This window comes from Puma concolor, chromosome E4, assembly GCF_028749965.1.
Source record: "Puma concolor isolate L17-30 chromosome E4, mPumCon1.1.hap2, whole genome shotgun sequence".
Lineage (NCBI taxonomy): Eukaryota > Metazoa > Chordata > Mammalia > Carnivora > Felidae > Puma > Puma concolor.
Genome location: NC_141683.1, coordinates 6,641,250 through 6,665,671, shown reverse-complemented (window position 1 = coordinate 6,665,671; position 24,422 = coordinate 6,641,250). Strand labels below are relative to the sequence as shown.

Sequence of the window (24,422 nt, the reverse complement as noted above, 5' to 3'; positions counted from 1 at the left end):
GGGGGGGGGGGGGGGCTCAGTCGGTTAAGCATCAGGCTCCTGATTTCAGCTCAGGTCACCATCTCACGGCTCCCAAGATCGAGCCCCACATTGGACTCTGCGCTCACAGCATGCAGACTGCTGGAGATTCTCTCTCTCCCCCTCCTCTGCTGGCATGCTCTCTTTTCGCAAAAGAAACACTAAAAAATAAATTAAGTAGAATTATAAGTACTCTAAAGGTCGCCACTTGAGCCAAAGGGACTCTGGAGGATTCAGGCCTCTCTGGGCGTGAGTGGAGGACTGCGGGGCCATTCTGGCAGAAGATGTCCCAGCGGTGCTCAGAAATAACGCAAGCCAGCGGCAGGGCTCAGTCCAGGGAGCAGGGCAATTCTAAGCAGAACACCGTGTCCTGTGGCCTGGTAGCCACGGATTCATGTTTGCATCTTAGGAAAAGACCACAAACAGCACGACCTCACAGAGTAACAGAAAAACACCGCCCAGGGCTGTCCAAGCTGCAGGTAAAGGTCTCGGCACGCCGGAGGAGGGCACAGCAGTGCAGCTGCCCCAGCAGGTGCCGGTGCATGACCAGTGTGGCCCGGCCAGCTTCACGCAGCACGGGGGCAGGACTGCAGTGGCCCTCAGCAGGTGCTGAGTGGCTCGACTCTGGTCTTAGGGCCCTAGAGGGGCACTTCCTGGGATGTGTCGGGGAGCATGTTCAGAACAGTCACGAGGACGTAAAGGCCACGGGAGGAAAGCGGATATAGGACCCATGAGACACCTCCCAGGGGTGCTCAGAAACACCCGGATAAGCTTCAGGGCAAAGCAGCATAAAAGTCTCACTGTAGAGGGGACACCCGGGTGCCTCAGTCGGCGAAATGTCCAACTTTTGATATCGGCTCAGGTCACGATCTCACAGTTCGCGAGCATGGCGTTGGGCTCCGTGAGGACAGTGCAGAGCCCGCCTGGGATTCTCTCTCCCTCTCTCCCTCTGTTCCTTCGCCTTTGCGTGTTCTCCTTCTCAAAATAAATAAATCAATTTAAAAAAAAAAAAAGTCTTACTGTAGTGCTAGGGGCAGAACCAGAGAACTGTTTTGTTTTGTTTTTTTATACTGAAGTTGCTCTTTGTATTTTTTTTTTAATTTTATGATTGTTTCTTTAAGTAGCCTCCACGCCCAACGTGGAGCTTGAACTCATGACATGACCCTGAGATCAAGTGTCGCATGCTCTACCGACTGAGCCCGCCAGGTGCCCCAACTTGTTCTGGTTTTGATGCTCCGCTCGCTGATATGGCCCTGGAGGGGATGGCAGGGAGTGATTTGCAAAATAATTTTAAGATTCAAAGATCGTAATGGTGACTGAGTAACTCCAAGCAACTAGAAAGGGCAAGAGAAGCAGAGGAACAGAACTCGTGAACACGTTTGAGCGCACACACGGAGCTCCCGCGTGGTGGGAGGTGGCTGACGAGGAAAAGGACGTTTCAAAAAGTCAGCAAGATGGACGGGACGGCAGAAGAGGTTCATCAGCCATCTGACTGGGGGTAGGAGAGAAACACTGAGGATTGCTTTTGATCAGGAGACAAATTGCAAATTAAAAATCCAGCCGCTCCTTCGCATGGCGGCCTACCCTTACCACGGGGGACAGCGTTTCGGCCATGCGGGCTCACCTCCCTCTTTATTCTTCTCTCCAACTAGACTGTGAGAGAACTGAGGGCCGTGTCTTAGGCTCACCTCCTCGTCGCAAGCGCCTAGCCCAGCTGGCAGGGAGGAAGCACCAAATGGGTGTTTCCTGAATGAACAAAAAAACCGTTAGGGAACTGAAATGGAAGCGGGCCTCTGGACCCCATGGCGAGAGAAAGCTCTGGTCTCACGAGGTCGCCAGAGAAGGCCACTCATGCGTGTGGCATGTCCTTGAATTCCATTTTATGTACAGTAAAACCTTGCATAATTTGTTCCGGAAACATGCTTGTCATCCAAAGCACTCCTATATCCGAGCGAATTTCAAGAACCATTGAGTCAGTTGTGATCATGTGACCTTCGGGGTCAGGTACTACTCGCATCGCAAGACACTGCTGGTTTATCAAGTTAAAATTTATGAGACACGTTTGTTCGTCTTGCAAAACCCTCGCAGAACAAGTTACTCTCAATCCAAGGTTTCACTGTACTCTTTCGTGGTTTCCGAAGCACGCGTTCTGTGTCCAGCCAGAAGCCTAAGGTCCTAGAGAACAAGGGCCCCCAATTTCGACACCCCCAGTTTCCAATGCCTGGCACCACAGTGCAAGATTTGGGGTCTTCAACAGTTATTCATTAAACAGGCTTGAATAAAGGAGACGAGAAGAGGCAAGTAAAGTTGCTCCTAGTGGGCAAGGTTCTTTCATGTCGATTTACGGGAGAAACGAGCTGGCTGTTTATCAGGCTTCATTGCGACAGGCATTCCGCAGGACAAAGGCGGCCTTTCAGAACGACAGGAGCGGCCGCACCTTCTCCAGGGCTCCGGGCTCGGTGTTTCCACGGGAGAGCTCGGGGTCGATAGTAAAGTGCGCTGGCACAGGCACATGCCAGGGAAGTTGGCAGGGCACCTGCCCGGGCTGGGACTGACTCCAGGCAGCCTGGCGAAAGTCAAGAAAGCTCGTAATTCATCCAGAGGAGAATTTAAAAACAATCCAATTAGTGGAGTATGACTGCAGATTGGGCAACTGAACGTCAGCTAACTTCAACAGTCAGGGCAGGGAGTAGGGGACGGGCCCATCCCTCTCTCCCCACAGCACGTGACCCAGGTGAAGGTGAAAGGTCTCCCGTCTCTTGGATTTGACAGCTCCGGCCAGATCAGCCTGTCAGCAAAAATGCCTGCACAGGATCAGTGGGAGAGCCTCCTCGCTTAATGCAGAAATTCCTGGGCAGGCAGCTCCCTGTGCAACTACTGCTAGATTAAAGGGGCAAGACAAAGGAGCTAATTAGTAGATAAGGAAAGGCCCTGAGACAGGAAATGCGGTAGGTTATTACAGCTAGTGCTGAAGAGGAGAGTTGCCAGGGTATCTAAATATGTACGCAACAAGGCATAAGGGGCCACGATCACAAGTTCACGTCCCTCCTAAGGAAACATACATGCCAGGGTTTTCAGGTCACTGCCTAACTGCACCTAGGTTCCTCACAGTTGGGGAAGTAGGCAGCCAGCCCCGCCCTGATCCCCACCCCCAACTCCAGGGGCCCTCGACCCCCCCCCCCCCCCGCCTCGATACAACTCCACACTCCCCCCCCATACTGTTCAGCAAAGTCAGGGATGGTTTCGCTGGGCAACAATCAGCAGCTTGCCATCTGAGCTCAAAGTAGTCAAGGCACAGACTTCCAAGGGACAGCTTCCGGGCTCATCTGGTAGCTGGGTCACCGTAACCCAAACAGTGCGGTACAGGCGTAGAGAGACAAACACAGACCGACGGAAGCCAACCGAGAGCCCAGAAATAAACCATGCATACATATATGGTCAGCTAACCTTCAACAAAGGGCACCAAGAATATACAATGGGGAAAGGGTGGTTTCTTCAATAAATGGTTTAAGGAAAACTGGATATCCACCGGCAGAAAAAAATAAAATAAAATTGGACCCTTCTCTTAACCCATAAAAATCAACAGAAAAGAGGGGCGCCTGGGTGGCGCAGTCGGTTAAGCGTCCGACTTCAGCCAGGTCACGATCTCGCGGTCTGAGTTCGAGCCCCGCGTCGGGCTCTGGGCTGATGGCTCAGAGCCTGGAGCCTGTTTCCGATTCTGTGTCTCCCTCTCTCTCTGCCCCTCCCCCATTCATGCTCTGTCTGTCTCTGTCCCAAAAATAAATAAACAAACGTTGGAAAAAAAAAAAAAATTAAAAAAAAAAAAATCAACAGAAAAGAGAAGGAAGACTTAAGACCCCAAACCGCAAAACTCCTAGAAGAAAACAGGAGGGGCAAAAATCTTTGACACTGGCCTTGGCAATGAGTTTCCGGCTAGGACACCAAAAGCTAGGTAACAAGAGCCCAAACAAGTAGAACTACAACAAATTAAAAAGCTTTGGCGCAGCAAAGGAAACCGTCCGCAAGTGAAAAGGCACCCTAGGGGTTGGGAGGAAATAACTGGAAACCATGTATCTGCTAAGGGGTGAATGTCCAAAATGCATAAGGAGCTCCCGACAACTCAACAGCAACAAGACCAATAACCCAATTAGAAAAGAAGCAACGGGCCTGAACAGACATTTCTCCAAAAATGACGTACCAACGGCCAACAGGTACGCGAGAGGGTGCTCAACATCACTAGACACCAAATAAACTTCGAAACAGAAAGAGATATCCTTTCACACTTGTTGGAGGACTCTTCCCAACAGAAGTGTTGGTGAGGATGTGGAGAATAGGGAATCCTTGCGCACTCCTGGTGGGAATGTAAACTGGTGCAGCCACATCGGAAAAACAGTCCGGAGGCTCCATAAAAAATTAAAAATGGAACTACCACGTGATCCGGCAATCCCACTTCTGGGCGTGCACCCAAAGGAAATGAAGTCAGTCCCTCGGAGAGGTATCTGTGCCCCCCACCTCATGCACCATCATTCACAACAGACAGTACGTGGAAACCACCGAGGTTTCGACAAACGAAGGGATAAAGAAACGATGGTGTGTATAAACACATTGCGAACTACCGTTCAGCTTTAAGGAAGGAGACTCTATTTTCAACAATGTGGATGAAGCCGAAGGACATCGTGCTGAGTGCTATCAGCCAAACACGCAAAGAAAAAACCCGCATGACCTCACTTATATGTAGAATCTTAAAAAATCGAATACGGGGGCGCCTGGGTGGCGCAGTCGGTTAAGCGTCCGACTTCAGCCAGGTCACGATCTCGCGGTCCGTGAGTTCGAGCCCCGCGTCGGGCTCTGGGCTGATGGCTCGGAGCCTGGAGCCTGTTTCCGATTCTGTGTCTCCCTCTCTCTCTGCCCCTCCCCCGTTCATGCTCTGTCTCTCTCTGTCCCAAAAATAAATAAACGTTGAAAAAAAAAAAATTAAAAAAAAAAAAATCGAATACGTAGAAGCAGAGAGTAGTATGGGTGACGAGCGCCTCGAGGTGGTGACAAGTGGCATAAAGACGTCCGGTCAATGACAGAGTGGAGCGGGCGCTGCATGGAGCCTGACAAAAATGCTGTCGTGGAAAGCAAGGACGTCACAGAGAAAGGCGGTCTCAGAGAGGCCAGTGATGGGACAGTCAAGGGCCTGAAGCAAACAGTTTCCGGAGAAGGTGGATTAATTGTGGTCCTCGGTCACAGCCAACTCCCTGAACGGCGGAGTCAGAGCTGCGCGGAGACCGACAGAAAGCAGCAGGGGAAACCACGTGGCTTTTGCTTGCCCCTCAGTCGGGCAGGACGGCTCCCAGGGACAGAGCTGGGCCCAGCGCCGGGGCCGGTCACTGGCCCAAGAAGGTCAAGCCAGGACCCCACGGCCAGTAAAATCTCAGATTTAGCACGGCCTCTCCAGGCTCCCCCGTAGCAGCCCGCTTCCCACCCGGAAGTTTCTGAAGAAATGTAACAACAGCGATGCTCTCTGCCCATCAGTGTCCTCACTTGAACACCCATCCCACCCACACCAAGAAACCTGTCTTTAGACGGCAGCTCTGTCCGTCTCCCTGTTCTCTTCTCAAGGATCTCAAGACATAAAGAAAAATTAACAATATAAAAATATCTTTTTAATGTTTATTTATTTTTGAGAGAGAGAGAGAGAGGAGAGAGAGAGACAGAATCCGAAGCAGACTCCTGGCTCCGAGCTGTCAGCACGGAGTCCTACGCGGGGCTCGAACTCACGAACAGCAAGATCACGGCCTGAGCCGAAGTCGAACGCTTAACTGACTGAGCCACCCAGATGCCTCTAAAAAAATTTTATTTAATGCACGGGGTGAGAAAGGACTTGGAGTCACCCAGTCTGGCCACTGATCTGATAGCTCAGTTTCTGCCGAGCCAGGATCAGCCTCGGCAAGAGAACACCGCCAGTGCCTAGGGCGCTTTCCCTCTGCGGGCTATTTCACATTCCAACAACCCTGGCAGCTAGAAAGTTCTCCCGGGCCAAATCTGCCTTCCTACCACACCTGGTTCTGCTCTCAGCTTCCTGACAGTCTGTCCAGAAGCTGAAGACGGACGGCCAGCAAGAGCCTGGTCTCCACTAAGTGTTGGGAAGGCCCTGGCCCAAGCCTGCCTCATCCATTTCTCTTCCAGGAGCACGAAAGAAGTGGACTTCAGGGTAAAGGAGAAGCCGCGTGGTGGTCAGAGGCGGGAGGGACGGAAAAGATCCTTTAAATCCTTCTTCTTCCTTCAAGGGCGAGCCCGGGCCTGGAGAAGAGAAACTTCCTCGCGCAGTCCTCACAGCCACTGGGTGGTAATGTGAGCTCTCCTCAGTTCTGGGTCTCCTCGTACTGAGTTCTCCTGGGGTACGCTCCTTCCTCACTTTCCCAACAACACCGTGGGCCACTCTCACTACTGCCGTGCACACGCACACACATTCAGTCCAGCACTGCTCCCAACATACAGGCCTAGACCTTCGGCCTTTGGTTATCCTGGTCCAACCTTACAGGTAAAACTGAGCCCTGGGGCACTTGGGCCCCATACTGGCGCCCACACTGGGAAGGGCACAGCAAACCTTTCTGGAAACTACTCCCAAGCAAATTTAGGACCAGCTTGTATAAAAATGGCCAACACACAGTCCCCGCAGAGGTGCGATGCCGTGAGTGAGAATCCAGAGGAGGAAAAACTTTACCCATAAGCCTAGTCTATTAATCAGTTTCTCCAACGTAAATCTGAACGAGGGACGTGCTACCCGTCCACTCCTCCCAGTGCTGGCATTCTGAACGTAAGGCACTCCGGACCCAAGAGTCAGCAAGGAAAGCAAAATAAAAACCAGGAAATTGTAAGTATTTATCTAATACACGCTGACTGACGATGATGAATACGGCCTCAGACTTTCGGTTCTCCCCGGCCCCAGCTGGAGGAGGTACAAACCAGGAAAATGAGCTGAGCCTATCGAAACGAACGCTTATTAAACATTTACTCTATCGTCTGTATACAGGCATTGTGGACATAATCCTCCCCCAAGGTATTTATAACCTAACTGAGGAGACGAGATACATGGCACGTCTAGAACACAGTAAATCGGGGGTTCTCAACTAGGAGTGATTCTGCCCTTCAGGGGACATGTTTCAGTGTCTGGAGACATTCTGGGTCGTCACAACTGGAGGACGCTACTGATATGAAGCGGACAGAGGTCAGGGATGCTGCTAACATCCTATAGGGCACAAGATCCCCCCTCCCTGCCCCACCCCAGACAAAGATCTATCTGGTCCAAAATGACAGTAGGGATGAGGTTAAGAAACCCTGAAGTAGACGCTCACCAGAATTCATCCAATTCAGGGACACCTGGGTGGCTCAGTCAGTTAAGTGTCCAACTTTGGCTCAGGTCATGATCTCACGGTTCGTGAGTTTGAGACCCGCATCGGCCTCTGTGCTCACGGCTCAGAGCCTGGAGCCTGCTTCAGATTCAGTGTCTCCCTCTCTCTCTGCCCCTCCCCTGTTCACACTCTGTCTCTGTCTTTCAATAATAAATAAATGTTTTAAAAAAACTGCTTTAAGAATTCATCCAATTCAGTATTTATTGAGCACATGCATGTGTCAGGTTACAGGCATATCGTGAATTGGAAGTAAGACACGTCTCTTTTCCAAAGGCTACATAAAACAACTATACAATGCAAGGTGTGAGGCAACCCAAAGTTACACTGGGTGTGTAAATGCTTCGGGATTCTGCTAAAAGGAAGACACCCGAAAGCCAACATTACTCAGGAAGAAGATGGGTCCCCAGCTTGGTCTTGGAGGAGAGGGGAGTCTGGGGTGGGCAGGCTGAGGGCGTTCCGGCAGGTGAACGGGCTGACTTAAGGGACAGCATCAGCCTCCCCGGCCTCGCTGTGAGAAAGGCGTGCCTGGTGGACCCACGCGAAGCCCACCGGCCACATAATCACCAGCTACGGAAGCCGGGAACCTGTGTGTCTTCACCAGTGCCTGGAACAGCATGTGGACTTGATGGATAGGATATAATTATGAAATGACCACAAAAACATGAACCACTGGGGCTCCTGGGTGGCTCCGTCGGCTACGCGTCCAACTCTTGATCTCGGCTCAGGTCATGATCTCACGGTTCAGGAGCTGGAGCCCCGCGTCGGGTTCTGGGCTGACAGCTCGGAGCCTGCTTGGGACTCTCTCCCTCTCTCTTTCCCCCTCTCCTGCTCACACACTCTCTCTCAAAATAAACAAACATAAAAAAAAAAATAGGGACTACCATCTAACGGCCATCTGCTCCATGCCAGACAGCCTGCTTAACGCCGTCTGCAGAATCTCCTTCACTCCTCACCACAACCCTGGAGAGTGCACAGGGCTGCCGTCCTTAGAAGGAGGAAACCGGGCGATGGAACGCACAGATAAATCAGTCAACGAGTGGGTAAAGAAACGCCCTGAATGGCCCTGGTCTCTCCTCCTAACCTAGAGTCCTCCCTGGTCTACTGTTCCCCAGCTTTCCGGCTGGCCCCCCCACATCGGTGCACGTACACAACGGGGCTGACCGGCAGCCAGTGTGCACAGCAGAGGCGTCCGGTGGGTGGCTGGTGATTTTACAGGGGTCCCTGAGGCCTGTGTCACTGGCACTATGCCTAGCTCTTCCCAGAGTTTCTGACGGCCGGAGCCAGCCCCGTGGAAGGGAATGAAGCAGGAACGCGGTCCCAGGACATCCTCAGGGAAAAGGCTCGAGGTCCCTCGTCCGTGTTCACACAGGCAGCAGGGTAGGGCAGCTTGTCACCAGCACGTTTAACAGAGCCTCTAATTATGTGATAAAAATCCTACTGGCGACTGCTTTTCCCGGAGCGGCACGTTACCACCATCCAAATATTTCTCAGTCTCTAAATAATAGGGTAGTTTTACAAGGCACGTATCTACAGCAGCTGTTGCAGCACAAATAGGTACTGGTTAATCCCTCCTGTCTATGCAGTCTTCCTACCATTCATAGGATGCTCTTGTGGCTTCAGTTCACTGGATCCAAGCAAGCAGGTTAGGAGACAGGCCCCCTTATGTTCCATTCCACAGCGGAAGAGATCAAGGCTCAGAGACGTACAGTGGCTTTCCCGCAGTCACACAGCAAGGTCCCAGCCCAGCTACCTTTTCCAGCAAACCCTGGTGTGTACCAACCACGTGGCAGGACCTCCTTGGCCATGGGGCAATTTTCGTCCTCCTTTCCTATCCTATGTACTCTGTAAACAACAAACAATGCCCACTTGTATGCCAACGAGAAGAAATCACAGATGCAAAACCTGATAATCCCTTCTCTTCTTACAACAAGGCTCACCCAATTCTGGGGTTGGCAAACTTTTCCTGTACAAGGCCAGGCGGCAAATATCTTAGGATTTTGGAGCACAGACTATCATAACCACTCAACTCTCCTCTTAATAGTGCAAAAGCCGCCACAGACAACTTATGCATGAATGGGTGTGGCTGTGTTCCAGTCAACTTTACAGAAACAGGTAGATGAGACTAGTGTGCTGACCCTAAAATTGTAAGATCTTCCTATTTGTTAAGTATTGAAGGGCCACCCCCCACCCCCCACCCCCCGACCAAAGTCATACGTTGAAGCCCTAACCTCCAAACTGTATTTGAAGACAAGGCTTCAAGGCCTTCAGGTTAAATGAAGTCAAAGGGTGGAGCCTGATCCCATAGAGCTGGCGTCCTCAGAAGAGGAAGGGACACCAACTGTGAGTATGCACAGAAGAAAGACCAGGTGAGGACAGAGCAAGGAGGAGGCTGCCCGTGAGCCAGGAAAAGAGGCCTCGCCAGAAACCAACCCTTACGGCACCCGGACCTTGAGCCTCCAGAACGCTAAGAAAATAAATTTCTGTTGTCTGTGGTTTTCTGTTGCGGTGAATTCTTCTGCAGCCCAAGCAGACTAAAACACCATGCTCCAACAAATCTGATCAACCCATTAGGGACTCAGAAAAATACGGAAAAAACAATTTTAATGGAAATGGGTTTAAAATGCCTCAGTCCACTTCCCTTTCCAGAGCTCCCTGAATTAAAGAGCCCTTTATTCTAATCCAAAGATGTGGCTCCACATTGCTCCCCCACCACCCCCAATTCCACACCCCCTCCCCCCCCACCCCACCCCCGTTTCTCTGAGCTTTCCAGTACTTATGTAACATTCCCTGAAAGGCTGTATGCCGCTGTTTTCCCTTTCCAAATGTAAATAGAGGATCCCCAGGTTGCTTAGAAAGTGGTTTTCACGGGGTGCCTGGTTGGCTCCATCGGTCGAGCATCCAACTCTTGATTTCGGCTCAGATCATCATCCCAGGGTCATGGGACCGAGCCCCCAAGTGGGCTCCATGCTGCGTGTGGAGTCTGCTTCAGATTCTCTCTCTCTTCCTCTGCCCCTCCGTCCCCCTGCTCTCTCTTAAAAAAACAAAATAAAATTTAAAAAGAAAGAAATGACGACAAGAAAGGGGTCTTCACTTTCTCAGCTGAGAAAAAGTGGACCGAAAGACAAAGAGGTAGGATCCCTGATACACACACACTCCTGGTCAGCATCTTAGGGAAGCAAATACGGGTCACATGCATCAGAAACAATCCTCTGAAAGTGGGGGAGAAACAAACCTTTAGGAAACAGTTTGAGGAGACCTCTGAGCACGAAAAATGAAGAACCACCAACAGGCTCCCAAAGCACCGCTCGCTCGCAGAACGAGGTCGTCTGCAGAGTTGGGAATTTTGCAGGGTGGCTCACAGCAGAACTAGCGATTAGCGAGGCACTGACCTACGGCAAGGCGACTGCCAGTCCCAAACCTGCAATTCAGTGCCGATCACGCCTTCCGCCCATCTCCACAGCCTTCCTTAATAAAAAGCTCCGCCAGCGATGACACCAGAAGACTCCCCAGAAAAGCTGTTTATGTTGTTCTGGACGGAACGCAGAAATGGAAAATGCGAGTGTGGCAATACGAGCGTTGTGTTTAGAGAGACGCAAGGAAAACCCTATAACTTTGAGTCCCATTTCCAAGAAGCATCCTGCTTAACGAGTTCTGCTTTCTCCATTCACTTCACAGTTTCTCTCTGCCAGAAGGGGGAAAAAAAAAAAAAAAGGCATGGCAGGTAGAGAAAGAGCCAAGCTCGCTCTTAATGCTTTGTCCTACCATCAGCCAGTACAAGTCCACACCGCTCCCCATTAGATAAACATCCACGCCTTCTGAAACAAATCCGAAGCTACTTCTTAAAAACTCCTAAAATAGAACTCAAACCGATCCTGGAATTGCGAGAAGAAATGAGGTAACGCGTGTGCGGGCACGAGCAGGCCCAACACCATAATCAACAAATGTTTTGCTCAATAAATGTATAAACAACCACCAGGAACCAGCTTCTTGTCTGGGGTTCACAGGGCTTCTGGTCACATTCTCATCCTTTAAGAAGTTGGGCACCATCTTGGGGCGCCTGGGTGGCTCTGTCAGTAAGCGTCCAACTCTTGGTTTCAGCTCGGGTCATGATCTCATGGTTTGTGAGTTCGAGCCCCACGTTGGGCTCGACACCAAGCATGGAGCCTGCTTGGGATTCTCTCTCTCTCTCTCTCTCTCTCTCTCTCTCTCTCTGTCTGCCCCTCTCCCCTGCTCACTCTCTCTCTCAAAATAAATAAACTTAAAAAAGAAAAAGAAAAAAGAAAGAAGTTAGGCGTCAGTTCTGTTTCATCTCCAGGACAAACTGATGAGCACTGGGATTTCTGGCAATACATTCATGCCACGTAAAGTATTACAAAACCCTTCGATGCCACGTGTCATTCAGCCTCATGAATGCTCAGCTGTGCATGGAGCCCAGTTATCTTCCCATCCACTTCTGCAAAAATCTTGGGTAAATTTTAGTAGCTGCTTCTCAACGTTCCCGGGTCCTACCCTGTAAACAAATCACCACCCATTCACATCCCACACGAGCACCCACAGCCACACGTGCGCACATAGAATCCCCAGAAAATGACAGCAACGACTGAGTGATTCAGATTCGTGATCGTTTCTAAGAATTAAGGAAAGCTGCAGCTTGACATCTACATTCTTCCATTCCACTCCCTTCTGGAAACCACTCCAACAGCAGCCGAGGGCAGCTGCACCAATCGCAAGCTGGGACTCCACACCAGAGAGCAAGACGCACTAACCCGGAACATGCCCACAGCAGGCATGCACAGGAGAGTGCCAACGGGACAGGAGGACACGGGGCACCTTCCTCCCGGCTCCCACTGTGAACTGTGCTCAGGGTGAGCACACCATTCCAACACCTGCCAGCCACTCGTGGGACCTGGGGTTTTTCATACCCGAGAGGAAGCAAATGCATGAGCCATAAGTTTTAGTCTCCCCATCATCGGCGACTAGCCCTTCAGTCTCCCAAACAAACAATGGACAAAAATCGAAGGATGTGACCTGTAATCTGAAATCTGAACGATGACTGATAGCTCTGGGGTGGGGAGTAAGGACAAGTGCACCATGCATGGCAGGTCTGAACGCAAGGGACAGCACGGTGTAGCTGAAAGAAGGTGGAGGGGCCAGCAGGAGTCCCATCATTCTTGCGTGCCCTTTCCGGCTATGACAAGAGAGTCTGTATCATCCCAAGAGCAGGGTTGGCGAGAGTGGCAAGCCCACATTTACTGTATACTTTTCTGGAAGTCCTGATCTTTACGTACGGACCCTCAGCAGCCCTTGAATCTCCTGCCAACCTTCCTTCTGGGCTTCTCTACCAAAGGGGGGAAAAAAGGCCAATTCCTCTGGGGCCCCTTGGGTGGGATCGAATGGCTCCTCTTGGAAGCGAGGTGAACTAGCTTTGATGTTCTAGGTGCTCAGCACTTACAACATCATCTTGCATCCGTGTGGTGCCGTTGTGCGCCTTTTCATTTCAGGTGCTCCCCGGTGAGCCCCTGAGAGCACAGAACTGCAACTACCCCCCTTGAAGTAACGAGGAAATATGCAGAAAGCAGATACAAAGCCAGGTTCTGAAGTCATGGTGAGCGGCCTGGGGGTGGAGTCTGAAAATCAGGGGGAAAAATGAAGGGACTCTTTGATTATCTTCCCTGGTGGCTCCCAAGCCTGGCTTCCATTGCTACTTCCTCTAATGCCTTTTCATCATAATGTTGCCTTTTAAAATTTGTCACCTTTGAAAAAGTAAATGCTTTTGAGGACGCGCCCCATCACGGCTATGCTTTGGTCATTGCCCTTAGGGCACAGTGCATTAGGGGGACAGTGCTGGAACCCAGAGGGAAATCCACAACCTTTCCTCCTAACCCGAGGCTCGCTCCACTCCCTAACCTGGGTCAACAAAGAGACAGACGGACAAGCACAGAAACAGAGGGATGAACCAATGGACAATCCCTTGATGGCTCCACACTTACCTGCTCCGTCTAATCAACCATTTCTCGGGAAAATGTTTTCATGTCAGCAAAAACCAGATGAAACGGGACCAAAGAAAGAAGCAGGTTCCTGTGACAGCCTCTCTGTGCTCAGGCGGTCTGTGCCAGTGGTGAGGACACTTACCCCTCAACTATGGCCACCCAGTCACACACACCCCTTGGCCACCCCCAACAGGGGTCTTTGGTAGTCAACAAAGCCTCTGTGATGGGGAAGGGGGGGGAGCCAAGTCCTAGAGACCCAAGTTGAGCCCCTCTGTTCAGGCCCTGCCCTACATCTTTCTTTTCCCCGGTTATATAAGGCAATACATTCCTTTTCTATTCAAGGCAGTTGGGCTTAAGTTTTCTGACTATTTGGGGAAAAGCTTCTTAAACTGATACCAAGTGTAAGTGGTAAAACATTTCTGTAAAACCACATAGCAGTACGCATCGGTAGTTTAAAACCGTCCCTTCGCTTTGACCTGGCGAAGTCATTTCTAGGACCTTAACCCGAGTAATAATCCAAAACACATGCAAAGATTTATACTTAATGACGTTTGTTGTAAAAGCACAAAACAGGAAATCAATTACGGCCCTCACTGGAAGAAATGTTAGATAAAATCATGTTTTATCTTTGGGATAGAATATTATGAAACCATGAAAAGAGTATGCAGACCACAAACCATTAATGTAAGGTTAACCATTAAAGTATTAAATTAAATTAAAGTATTTAAACCATTAAAGTAAGGTTCCCTGTAACCTTACTTAGAAATTAAGATTCGGGGCGCCTGGGTGGCACAGTCGGTTAAGCGTCCGACTTCAGCCAGGTCACGATCTCGCGGTCCGTGAGTTCGAGCCCCGTGTCGGTCTCTGGGCCGATGGCTCAGAGCCTGGAGCCTGTTTCCGATTCTGTGTCTCCCTCTCTCTCTGCCCCTCCCCCGTTCATGCTCTGTCTCTCTCTGTCCCAAAAATAAATAAACGTTGAAAAAAAAATTAAAAAAAAATTGTTCTAAAAAAAGAAATTAAGATTCGAAATTGCGTATGCACTATGATTTTAACTTTGTCAAGAAAGGTAAAATGCACAAAAATAGAAGACAATGGGCCAAATGCTAATGTGGCCGCTTCTGAATAAGGGGTATTACAGACATCTCGTGGATTTTTTTTTTTATTCAATCCTCTTCAAATGCTGCACAATGAATACATCATTTTGATGGACAAGCAGGGAAAAAAAAACACTAAAACTACTCCTCTCCTGTTCCAAATGAAAGTCATTCTTCTTCCTATTAAACAACATTTCTTAAAGCCTCCATCCAAGATTTCTGTGATTCCAATGTAAGGACCTCTGGGATCCTTCCCACATGGATCCCCAGGACAGCCTTTCAGATACTGAAGAGCCTGCCACAACCTGAGTTTTGCCCTCTCCAGGTTGAAATCCATTTTCCCAGCCATCCCCACAAACCGGGGTGGCCCCTTCAACCCTCCTCTGAACACGTTCCAACGTACCCGTATTTCTTCAAAAAGGGTTCTGAGTTCATCACAATGCTCCAGGTATGACCTAATAACTTATGCCCAGAGAATGCGATTCTCACCTCCCTTCTTCTAGATATAGCATCTCTATTAATGCAGCCTAAGTTCCCATTTCCCTCCAGCTCACAACAGGAGGGAAGAGAGCAGTTCTGGTTCCAGAGGCAAAGATGGAACTCACCACAGTAATACACACTTCCTCTCTCTCTCCAGAGAGCTCCTGGTGTTCCAAAAGTCCTCCCACAACCCCCAAAGAATTCCTCAGGGGTGAGGTCACTCTGAACCAAGTCCAGAACTTTCTAAAGCTCAGGGGAGGGGTGCCAGGAGAGATGTAGCAGAAGCCCTGAGCTTCTAAGCCCTCTGAAGGTAATCCCCTGCCTCCAAGGCCAGGCCCCCATGGACTCACAAAATGCATGGGCGCTTCGGTCAGATTTCTTCTGTTCAGCCAGTTTTCATGGGCCTGCACCCCAGGGAGCTAGAATGCCCTGCCCCAAGCACAGGCTTTTGGGAGGTAAAGTGGAAGGTTTCAGGATTCTTCCTGTGTCATCAGGTCCTGAGTGAAGGTCAGGGGGTGGGGGGTTAAAAAGCCAAATTCTGGGCCTCAAGGGTGAAAACTACCCAAGATCCACACGCAACTACCTGTGCACAGATCTGTGCGCTCACACCCCGGCTTTTACCCCTGTCTGGCCAGCCAGCAGATCCTCCCCACCCCCCACCCCCCACCCCCGCCGAAGCCCAACTTCTGGATAAGGTGGCACCAAGAAAGGGAAGGAGAACAGCCAGTAACGTTGCCTCCCCATTCACAGATGGAAAAACCGAGGCGAAGAAGGAAGATGGGCTCACCACGATCTCACACGGTGAACCCCCGCCACCACCCCCAGTACCAAACAGCTTCCGCCACCAGCTCCTGCTTCCTCTTACAAAGCCACCCCCTGTCAGCTTCCCTCTGGGCTCTGGGACCAAGGAGACCATCTGTATCCTGCTTAATTTGCATCTGCATATGGAATTCACAGTTCTTAATTTCACGTGGGTAAGTCAATTAGGCCAGTCCTCCGCAATCGTCCTCAAACCCAGAAATGATGTGCTCTGGCCACAGATGACCTGGGGGCTGGCTTGTAAGGTGGGTGGTTTAGCAGAACTCACTCTAGAAACAGGTGAGTCTACAGGGATTTATACACACACAACACAGGCAATCCATGGTCTGCTCTCCAAGGATTATCAAGGGCATTTGTAGGAGTTCCCATCTCCCAGATACTTCTGGGGGAGGGAAGGCACAACAAATCACTCAAAGCTCCTGATTTCACCTACGTGGACATCTGTACACGCCCCAGAAGGGCTAGAAAAAACTAGAAGAGGACACAGGGACACAGGCTGCAGCCAGTGCTCCTGAGTTATCTTCTGCACGTCCTCAGCAAAACGGGGATCACACCATCTAGCGATCCCTACAGAGGTTTGAAAGATTAAATAAAACAACTGCACTTTGAGGAAGCAAACAGCACCTGCAGCATAGCAGGAAACCCCGAAATGATGCCGTTCCCTCCTCCCACTCTTTTAAGGGACATCTTTGCAAGACACCTTTCCGACAGTAAAATCTCCATCCTGTCTCCTCCTGCCTCAGGCTCCCTCTGGGGGACGAGATAGTCCAATGGAACCTAGAGCCAACCGAACGGTACATCCCAGGCCTACCTCCCCTGAGGCAGGGGCCTGGAGCCTCCCGGGTGAGAGGAAACAAGACAGCGGAAGCCCGCTGTAAGCAATGCCCCTGCCATGCTTAATCAGTCCTTCCATATTCGCAGAGGGGCCACTGCTTGCGGGGCATTACGCACAAGGCCAAAACCTGATCCCACCCTGCAGCAGCTTGCTATCTACCTGGGAAAGTGAGGCCCATAACCCTGAGACTGAGTAAGACTCCTCCCCTCTCCAGCCTTGGGGGGGGGGGGCACATCTAAATAGGGGACGGGACAGAGGAATCTGTCCGGAAGGCCTCAAGACAGGCACTGCAGCCTAGGGCCACAGGCAAACACTGAGTGCCTGGTTTGCCATTTACCTCCAGTGCTAGCAGCATAGGGAAGGCTCTCAAAAAATATTAGGTCGGTAAATAAATCAACAGAAGAATGAGTTAATTAAATGTGAGTCAGAGGCACCGCAATCACTTGGACACTGGCTGCATACAGACACCGACAAAGCCCAGGCTGGTGTGACCCACTTCCGAAGCCGAGGGGAGAAGCCTCGGCGGTTCCCAGGTCCTCCAGAGGCCCACCCCTCAGTCGGGTCAGCAAGAACCACCCAGAAACCTCACCTCGGCTTCAAGTTTCTTTTTGGGTTGGTCTTTGCCTCAAGGTTCTTAAAAGCTGTTCTAGAAAGAGCTGGCTCCTGCCTGCTGTTCACCAAGGGCAAGATGACAAAAGGTTGGACTGAGAGAATATTACAAAGATCAGAAACTTCAAGCCTCAGCGCCCCGGATTCATATGCAGAGGACTCTGAAGACGGGCAGATAAGGACCATTAGGGAAGATTACAGGTCTGACAACTCAGTCCTTAATTAAAATGTCATTCTCTGGGCGCCTGGGTGGCTCGGTCGGTTAAGCGTCCACCTTCAGCTCAGGTCACGATCTCGCGGTCTGTTGAGTTCGAGCCCCGCGTTGGGCTCTGGGCTGGTGGCTCAGAGCCTGGAGCCTGCTTCTGATTTTGTGTTTCCCCCTCTCTCTGCCCCTCCCCTGTTCGTGCTCTGTCTCTGTCTCAAAAATAAAAACATTAAGAAAAAAAAAAAAAATGAAATGTCATTCTCTCTCCGCCCCCACCCCCAGCCCCTAGAAGAGTACCAGGACAGCCCGCTCTCTCCTAAACCCCCGGGGCTCTTTCCTCCCACCGCACCTTCTCGGAAAGCCTACCAGGTCAGAGCCTGCAGCTGGGGGAGGGGAGGACCCTGGGAGACAAAGTGTCCCCCACACACAGCGTGTGCCCTGAAGCTCTCTCCACTGGAGCCCTCAAGAGCAGCCCTAGGGCCACAAGTTAGCCTGAGGACAGTGTGACCCCAGGCAGGGCAGGGGCCAGGAGGGCCAGGCATCTCTCTCTCCTTCCTCCATCAGGGGAGCCCCACTGGAGACAGCTGGTGCCCGGCGGTTGGAGGAGCCCAGGGAGGGCGGTACAGCACATCCAGGCTCTAGGTCTGGCCCTGAGTGACCCAGAGGCAAGTGTCTCCTGAGCCTAAAAGGACACGGAAGAGACCCTACATTGCCTTTGTTTTTTTTGTCTTAAGTTTATTTATTTCGAGAGAGAGAGAGAGAGAGCATGGGCAGGGGAGGGGCAAAGAGAGAGAGTGGGGGCGAGAGAGAATCCCACGCAGGCTCCACAGCGTCAGCACAGGGCCCCATGTGGGGCTCAAACTCAGACTCAGGAACCGTGAGATCATGACCTGAGCCAAGATCAAGAGTTGGATGTGTCACCGACTGAGCCCCTCTAGGTGCCCCTACATTGTCTTACTTCTAAAGTCTGCGTCCCAGGCTCTGTCCCCACAGGCTTCCCACTGAAAAGCACTTTGCTTAGTTCTCAAGACTTATTTTTTAAGGACAGACCAGGCTCGATGCACTTGTTCCATTTCGCAAACAGACCAGAAAACTCGCGACGAGACCCGGCAATGGCGGAAAAGCCAGCAGCCGGGACACCCAGGCCGCGCTGGGCACCCCCTGCCCCGCCAGGCCCTGGGCTCCTCACTGGGCGGCCCAGCACCGCGTGCCCTCCACCCGCATGGGGACACGCAGGGGAGGCCCGCAGCGCGACACCATTAAACACGGCGACCCTTTGTTTCCGCTTGTACGTAGTCATAACGCCACCTTTCAGGTTTGACCGTGTGTGGTCTCTGCGTTGGCCTGAAAACGCTCATCGGAGACAGAGTGGGTATCTCTTGATTATTTACTATACGGCACCCAAGACGATGTCAATGGTGGTTAATTATTACTCAAAGAAATGGACTCTGCCCTCGAAAACGCGTTTTATTGCACTTGCCCACAAACGTCGGCATAGTACGTGGCCTTACTCACGATGGGACCGGGAAACAAAAGGAAAACCACCCATAAGCTACTTCAACCAGTCTGCACGATTGCTCATCAGCTTGCGGCTGGCAAAGAAAAGCTGCCGCCTGAACCAGCAAAAGGGCCGGGTGTGCAAAGAAAGACGCCCCCGGGGCCTCCAGCCCAGATTCATTCACTGGATCCCTCGTCTTCACTGGCCACCTGCTAAATGCCAGGCAGCGTGCTCCCTCCCAACAGCCTCTCTGCAAGTATTTCAATACTTGTTGTAATGGGATGCTCTGCATTCTGTCGCTTGAGGTGGGTCAGAGGCGGTCGGTGTGCTGACGGGATGTTCCCCCGGTACGCCCTTCCCGCTGCTTCCCAGCGGTTCCCTCTTGAGAGCTGGTGCCCTCATCCCTGGCTTCACCGCAGCCCCCGACCAGGCTGCTCCTTCCCACAGGCATTTTCCAATCCCGACATCGGCCACGCGTCTACTCCGCTGCACACGGCAGCCCCTGAAACCCCGGCAGCCTAGAGTTTTCTGCTGTGCTTCCAGCCTCAAAAAAAAAAAACAAACCAAAAAACCACATTGAATCAATCGATCGCTCCGATCAATCAAGCTCCGTACAGAAACAGCCTGGAATCAACCCGATGAGGAAATGAACAGAGCGGGCGTCGGTAAAACCCACGATGTCCACGTAAACGCCCCCACGTTGCCGCGAGCCATTCGCGTCGCCTTTATCGCCATCAAAGATGCCGCCTCCCTCCCCAGGGCCAGCGGACGGGTTTTCATTTCACCACATTTGCCTTCATAACCTTAAAGAAAGCTGAGACGGGCTCACTACGATCTCACACGGTGAACCCCGGCCACCACGCCCCGTACCCAACAGCTTCCGCCACCAGCTCCTGCTTCCTCTTACAAAGCCACCCCCGTCTTCACACAGGGTAAGAATCATCAGGAGGAAAAGAAAGTGAACACCCGGCACTGAGCAAGACGATGTGACCCTGAGCCCAAGAGACTGACTAAGGCGCTCTCAGGGCCGCAGCTCCGCGATTCCTTGGACAGGACTCAGCCATCTGAGAGCCAGATTCCATCTCTTTCCAGCCTCGGTACCCTGAGCGCACTGGCATCTCAGGACGTGCCTGAGATCAGGCCAGGGGAAGTGACTGGGAGACACGAGACCAGGAACTGGGAAGACAACGTACAGAAAGCCCAAATCTGGGGGCACCTGGGGGGCCCAGCGGGCTGAGCGTCTGACTCTCGATTTCGTCTCAAATCCTGATCCCAGGGTCGTGGAGTCGAGCCCCGCTCAGCGCAGAGCCTGCTTGGGATCCTCGCTCGCTTTGCCCCTCTCCCCCACTCACTCTCTCTAAACTAAAAAATAACCTTAAAAGCCCAGATCTAATTTTTTTTTTTTAACATTTATTCATTTTTGAGAGACAGAGAGACAGAGTACAAGCAGGGGTGGGGCAGAGAGAGAAGGAGACACAGAATCTGAAGCAGGCTCCAAGCTCCAAGCTACCAGCACAGAGCCTGATGCGGAACTCAGGAACCATGAGATCATGACTTGAGCTGAAGTGGGATGCTTAACCGACCGAGCCACCCAGGCGCCCCAAACCCAAATCTAAACAAAACATTTAGGCTCCAAAACCTGCCCCTGCCCACCCCCCACCCCAGGCACATGACCAACTCTCAAGACTGTGTTCCATCAGCCAGGATATTCTTATCTCATTTACCCCTTTATCCAACCGTCTAATTCATAGACCTATTCTGACCCTGGCTTACTTTTTATTTAAAAATGTTTTAATGTTTGTTTATGTTTGACAGAGAGTCAGAGTGTGAATGGGGGAGGGGCAGAGAGAGAGGGAGACACAGAATCCTAAGCAGGCTCCAGGCTCTGAGCTGTCAGCACAGAGCCCGATGCGGGGCTCGAACTCACGAACTGCGAGATCATGACCTGAGCTGAAGTCGGACACTCAACAAACTGAGCCACCAGGCACCCCTGGCTTTACTTTTTATTTAGAACCAATTACATACCTGGCCCTGGTCCACGACCCAGAGTAGAGAGATACAATGTATGGCATCTGGCTGCTCTCAAGACGCTGACAATCTAGTTGGAAAGCTAACACTGTCACACAAACATTCGATCCAAGAAAAAGGGCTTATGGGTCATAAATGAAATAGGCCTGCATGAATGGGATATGGGATTACTACGGCCTGGAGTGGCTGGGAAGGAACACAGGAAGGAAGGAAGGAAGGAAGGAAGGAAGGAAGGAAGGAAGGAAGGAAGGGAGGGAGGGAGGGAGGGAGGGAGGGAGGGAGGGAGGGAGGGAGGAAGAAGGGAGGGAGGAAGGGAGGAAGGAAGGAAGGAAGGAAGGAAGGAAGGAAGGAAGGAAGGAAGGAGGGAGGGAGGGAGGGAGGGAGGAAGGGAGGAAGGAAGGAAGGAAGGAAGGAAGGAAGGAAGGAAGGAAGGAAGGAAGGAAGGACGCAGAATGGCAACAGAAAAGAAGAATGACATTTTAAAACAAGAGGGCGAGCATGAATAAAAGAAAGGGAATGGCAAACAAAACGGTAACCGGGGAAGCAGAACACAGTCCAAACAGGTACCCGGCCTGCACGAAGGCCAGCGCACGGCAGTGTAGGGAACAGGAAGTCTGAGAGCAACAGTTAAACAGAGAAGTCAATTAGAGGCGTTTGTTCGTTTATTTACTCAAAGCCTGTATACTGAGCCCGTCCCATGGGCCCGGCATTGTGCTGGGTACCGGAACGTAATTTCAACAGGTCAGGGATTTCAAGGACCTCAGAGTATAGCCTCAGGGAGACGGCAAACAGCCTGGCCATCAAAGGACAGAGTGATACACACTATGAGCACAAAGTACAATCGGACAGTAAAGATGGGGTACCAGCTTCATGCTGCTCAGAAAGACAGTAGTGGGGCGCCTGGGTGGCTCAGTCGGTTGGGCATCTGACCTCAGCTCCGGTCATCATCTCACGGTTCATGAGTTTGAGCCCCGTGTCGGGCTCTGTGCTGTCAGCTCAGAGCATGCTTCAGATCCTTTGTCCCCCTCTCTCTCTCTATGTCCCTCCCCCACTCACGTTCTCTCTCTCTCAAAAATAAACCTTAAAAAAATTAATAATAACCATTAAAAAAATAGTTATTCTTTTATTATTATTATTAACACTAGGTGGGTTTTTTTGTTGTTAACTCTACCCCTGACGTAGGGCTTGAACTCATGACCCCGAAATTAAGAGTCACATGCTCCTCCGACTGAGCCAGCCAGGCGCCCCAATACTGTTATTAATGGCAGCTTCCATTTACCGAACCCCTAATGCATGTCAGGCACTAGAGTCGGTATCCACGTGATCCTGAGAGCCCCCCATCACTACCCACCCCCTTTCATCCAAAAAGGAAGCGCATTTTACAAAGATCACAGAACTACTAAGTCAGTGGCAGCCAAAGGTTCAGAGAGCACCATCCCTACTAGGCAGGAGCGATTTCAACGCAGACCAGCTTCCTGGCATCAGCAGGGCAATGTACCCAAGACAGCCACCGGCCAAACCCTCCAAGACGATGCCGAACGTCAAACTCCACTTCCACAAGCTTCTCCAAGACTGAGTACGTCAACCCAATTTCGAATGCCTCTGCTAGAATAAAACACAAGTTAGACTTCCTCGCGGCATTAATATCCCCCTCCTGCCTCCCCGCCCTGTGTCTCTCCAGCCCCAACCCCCAAGGACAGCGAAGGACCGCTGGCCAGACACTGTCTCAGACCCAGCAGCCCAGACCGAAGGTAAAGAGAACACTGGCGATCTTGCCAGCCCCACGGCACACTTTTTATGTGCTTCTTTTGATCATCTGTGAGATCATTTTCAGAAAAAAAAATTTCCATTTCCAAGAGCCCCTTTGGAACAGAGTACAAACCTTGAAAGGTTATACGGAACTTTCCGCAGACACAGAACTTCCAAGAGGGAAGCAGAAACCACAGCGCCCTTTGAGAAAAGGTCTCAAAACAAAACTCGGGCAGAGCCAGCACTGAAGACTGAGTTCAATGTGGACAGGACTCTCCTCAGAGACGGCCTCCCCGACCCCACAACCTGCACAGACAGACCCAGCCAGGCTCTCTCGAATCCCCCAGGCCAGGCAGAGCAGGCTTGCAAACTGGTCATGGCCAGGGGAATATATAACCTGCTCTACACTCAAGCAGTAAAGGGCGCTTCGGTTCTTTATTTTGCCGGGGATGGGGAGAGAAGAAAGAGAATACAACAGGGGCCTAGGGAGGTAGCGACTGGCAAGTTGGGAAATCGTGTCTTCAGAAGGGGAGCCAGAGATGGGAAATAGGGCAGATCCGTCTGGGATGTTTATTTAAGGCCATGCAAGGGGAGCTCCACACGTAGCGCGTGTCTGACACTTGTTGAAGCGACAGCCGCGCATCTCCGCGGAGCCTGTGAGACGGGCGGCCCCGAGCAGCTGGGTCGCGCTCCAGTAAGCCGGCAGCTTTGCCTTGGATCTCCCGGCAAATACTTGCCAATAGCTCAGATGGAAAGGTAATCTCTTAATTAAAGAGAAAGAAACATCCATCCAGAAATGGAAAAGAGCAGGAAGCTAACATTCGGAGAGGGGGCGGGGGTCACCGGTGGGAAGGAAGGGCTCCGGGCGTTGGGAGAGGAGTCTGCAAGAAACAGGAAAGGTCTGGCTCACTTTCTGAGCAGTGCCCCCTTTTCCCTGGGCCCCTCTGCAATCAGGAGAGAGTCTTTAGGGAGTGGTCGGGGAAGGGAACGGACGGCCCAGCTCAATTCCAACAGCGGCCAAGAAAATGCAGAGCCTTTTGGCTGCTATTCAGCAAAACAGACAAACTCCTAGCAAACGGGGAAAGAGAAAAAGGAAGCACACGTAATTATCCATCAGCACAAATTCTTAAACACCTTCTTCCTCTTACTCAGTCCTCGTTCCTGATCTAGTTCCCTTTCCAAGCCCTGGGGCCATTGCTGCTTTATGTGTCCTGGAGGCTTTACAGAGCCCCCCACCCCCACCCCAACATGCCATCAGCTCTGTGCCCTGGGCTCCTCCCTTGAAGCCCAGGCCCTGGGACATACTCTGGTACAGAATGACCCAGCGTCCTATCTCCCTTCACCCCCAGCGTACCTCTGGCCTCAGGCTGGGACAGCCCTGAAGTTGGCCTTAAGAGATTCGCAAAGGGACCTGTTGGCAAGCAGAATTAAAACGGGGCGTCTAAAGCCGCTGCCACTTCCAGAACAGTCCAGGCTCCCAACTTTAGCCGCTTTCCAGCCACATCAGCATTGCGTCTTAAGGCATTTTGGGTATTTCCTGATAGCCTGAAAGACCTCTTTTCAGTAACAGTTAAGAGAAGCCCGTAACTGTCAGAATTTCCCTTCAACGTCCTGAGTGTTCTCCAAAGGTAGTGTGCTCTCTCACACTGGAATTTCTCAGCAGGGGCTGCGGGTTCCGGGCACATGGGCACATCGTC

General features: G+C 51.5%; 1 protein-coding gene across 6 annotated transcripts in view; it reads right to left on the bottom strand.

Annotated features, from left to right (window-relative positions):
• Positions 1 to 24,422, bottom strand: part of LOC112864763 (carboxyl-terminal PDZ ligand of neuronal nitric oxide synthase protein) — a 285,246-nt gene that overhangs the window by 151,635 nt on the left and 109,189 nt on the right. Inside the window, exon 1 of one of the 6 annotated variants that reach the window (XM_086693425.1) lies at positions 10,808 to 11,419. The exons of the other annotated variants lie outside the window; for them this stretch is intronic. The gene's annotated coding sequence lies outside the window, so the exon portion shown is untranslated. Of the gene's footprint in view, positions 1 to 10,807; positions 11,420 to 24,422 lie in introns of those variants that run through there. 6 annotated transcript variants of the gene reach the window in all.